General features: G+C 31.9%; 1 protein-coding gene across 2 annotated transcripts in view; it reads right to left on the reverse strand.

Annotated features, from left to right (window-relative positions):
• The window catches only part of LOC128998681 (battenin), a 35,221-nt gene extending 33,738 nt beyond the window's left edge, over nt 1-1,483 (reverse strand). The window contains exon 1 of one of the 2 annotated variants that reach the window (XM_054424916.1): nt 1,251-1,483. The gene's annotated coding sequence lies outside the window, so the exon portion shown is untranslated. The remainder of the gene's footprint in view (nt 1-1,250) is intronic. The other variant, XM_054424917.1, reaches the window with a different exon arrangement.
• Between the last annotated feature and the right edge of the window lie 1,754 nt (nt 1,484-3,237).

The raw sequence follows: 3,237 nt of genomic DNA on the forward strand, positions 1-3,237 counted from the left end.
CATTTTCAGCAGTCAATGTTTTAATCAAATCAAATAAAAATAAATCATAAAGGAATAAAAATTGAAGGAATATAATTTAGAATAGGTATGAACTGTTTTTTTTTTCTACTAAAGAGAGTTAATAGTTAGAGATAATAGATAGTAGCCTACTTTGCCAAGTAGTAGTTATTCACCACAAAAATATTCATTCAATCATTTGAAAAGGATTAGTTTTCTGCTCTTTCTTTATAATAACTTAAGTTAATTTTAAAAATTTAAGTAAATGGCAGGCTGCTGATTTGTAGGCTACTAATTGTTGTCTACTTTTATTAGAATTCATAAAACACTTTTCCATTAAATTAAATTATGCACTCTATGTTGGGATTATTGGGTAACTTTTACTCAATAAATAGGAATAGAAATGTCTGTTTTGGTGAGCCATCTCAAATTGCATGAGGTTAACATTTTGTCACACTGATAAAATGAATGCAGCCAACTTTTATGCCAACAACACAAGAACATATTTGGATGAACGTTAAAAAAATGTTTCAGAAATTGGCCTAGATAAAATTTCCTCATTTCGTAAGGCTATTTGAAGTAAAGTAAGAAACATATAGAAATGTGCCAGTGCACTACCGATGAGAGAGGGGAGGCTTCAGTGCCAGGTTCAAATCCCGCCAATCACTAATGGATTTTATCCATGTGATGATGCTGCAATCCACTAGTACTAGCCTAAGGTAACGTGTAAAACAGTTCCGGGCTAGAACTAGCGTCCTAGGATGTGAAGGTGGGACATACAAAAAAATTAATAAAATACTACCGGTATCAATGAGAGAGGGGGAACGTCTGGGCACAGAAATCTGTGCTGATTCGCTCACCGAGTGATTTCAATGCTGACAGAACTGGTGTGTGTTACCCCAATAACAAGCAGGGTAAGTTATCATTTTGTCGTTGCACAGTTAACTTATCGACCAGCCAGCAGATGAATGGCTGGGGTGTATTGAGCTATTTTTTGCTTATCCTTGATATGTGTTTGTCCACCAGAAACCTGTTTTAAAATAGGCCTAGCCTAACTTGGATTTTTGAGTTAATATATGATCAAAATAGACATAATTAAGTTTTAATTTTTAAATAATTCATAGTGTTCAGTTCAGAGTCAACAAAGAAGTAAGTTACCCTAATCAGTACTAATTTGTCGGTAACTTAGTGTTTGTTGAATATTAAAGGAATGGTAAATTTGCAAATAATGATTAAATATTTCGCCAACTTACCAAAAGCAGTTGATTTTTTATTTATGCTAGTCCATAGTGATAACACATAACCTCAAAAAACTCATATCAACTACTGGTAACAACAACGATAATCATAAATTGGAAAAATGCTGAATTTACCTATTAAGTTTAGAACTCAACATTATCTCTTTATTCTAGTCTCATTTTTGAGTTCTGAAGAAATAACTTACAACAATACACAAAGAGATTATTTTTGACAGATGTCATCGCTTTGTTTATTTTGCTAGTTAACACATGATGACACTTAAATTTCTTCTTGCACAAACACAAACCACGGACAACGAACACAACATAGTCCATAGATTACAAAAATAACAATGAGTCTTAAGCAGAATAATTTCGTCGATTAAATATCCTCACAATGTTTAAATTATCTATAATAATGCGCTGCTTTAAAATAGCCCCAATTACACCAAACTACAGACCAGTCTGTGATCAAACCTAATGCCAAATGAGTTAAACAGTAGATTTAAGACAGTTTTAATCCTTCATTACAAAAATAACAATGAGTCTTAAGCAGAATAATTTCGTCGATTAAATATCCTCACAATGTTTAAACTATCTATAATAATGCGCTGCTTTAAAATAGCCCCAATTACACCAAACTACAGACCAGTCTGTGATCAAACCTAATGCCAAATGAGTTAAACAGTAGATTTAAGACAGTTTTAATCCTTCATGAGAGAGTTTTCAAAGTAGGTTTTCAACAAGCATATAAATATCTAATATAGCTGGGTAAATAGGAACCCTCCTCGTTTGCAAAAAGACTGTTATGTATTTCATGAATCAGGAGCTCCATTAATCTTAGTTCATTCCATCATAACTTTGTAATTCCTCATAGCTTTGAGTTTGACCATTATAACGTAGAGTTTTAAGTCTTTTATTACCCCTCTCAATTTATTAAGTTACCTGTTAATTTTTTGACAGCACTGAGTTCTTGAAGTCCATTAGTTCACTAATACGCATTTCGCCACAAGGTTTGGCATCTTGAGAGTTAATTACTACCTTCCAGCTAAATGCGCATAAACTTAAAAAACTCAAGGTAGACAACAATATAAAAGCAGGTGTATTTTCAGGATAGTGTTATAAAAAAGTTCTTGAAACTAGGGTAACATTATTTAAATCTTAAATGTATGTTATCATAGATAAATGTTGTCATATACGGTGGTTTCAACACTTTCTAGATACATATATATTTGTCTTAGTGTGGTAGCATAGACTGCGCAGGTATTTTTTTAGTAAATACTGTACTTTTTTGTTATCCCAGATTCGAGAGCTTGAATTATTATTAGATTTACCTTTGTTTTTGTTGACACAAACATTTTACCTGCTTTACACTGTATAATTAATTTTGTTCCACGTTAAATTGTTTTGCAATGCCTGTTATAAGTTAAGTTTACTTTTATTTACACAATGCACTTTTTCTATTTAACTTCCATTCAAAACGGTTTTCATTGTTTGTTCTTGTTAAATCGTTAAATGTTTACAATATTAGCCAACCTGAGTTTGTACTATTTGATTTTTATATTTGTAAAATGGAGATGTCCGTTGGAATGTATAAATAATAAGTCGAATTATTAATTCCTCCAAATTTACCCTTTTGCACGTGTCAAAAGAACTAGTTTCACTAGATGCTCACATGATATATATAAATATATACATTATAAAATAATAATACACACGCACCTCGACATGTATAGTGAAATAACTATTGCAGTGTTAATGTCATGATTATTTATGGATTATTGGGTGAAAAGGGGGACATTAAGGTAAAAATAAGAGTTAAATTTGATATTGGGTCTTGCGAGTGGCAACAATAAGTATTTTTGGTCCTTTATAATCTACGGCTTAGTTCCTGCTCATGCACTGGTTTGTCCTACTGTCAGTATTTGAGTTGACATGACAAATACTTATTTTGGGCTGCTGACCCTTTTTGTTTTCGATTCCATTGATATAAAAAGCAATA

The sequence above is a fragment of the Macrosteles quadrilineatus genome, unplaced genomic scaffold, assembly GCF_028750875.1.
Source record: "Macrosteles quadrilineatus isolate MER2022 unplaced genomic scaffold, UCM_ALF_1.0 Scaffold_7__1_contigs__length_78375512, whole genome shotgun sequence".
Lineage (NCBI taxonomy): Eukaryota > Metazoa > Arthropoda > Insecta > Hemiptera > Cicadellidae > Macrosteles > Macrosteles quadrilineatus.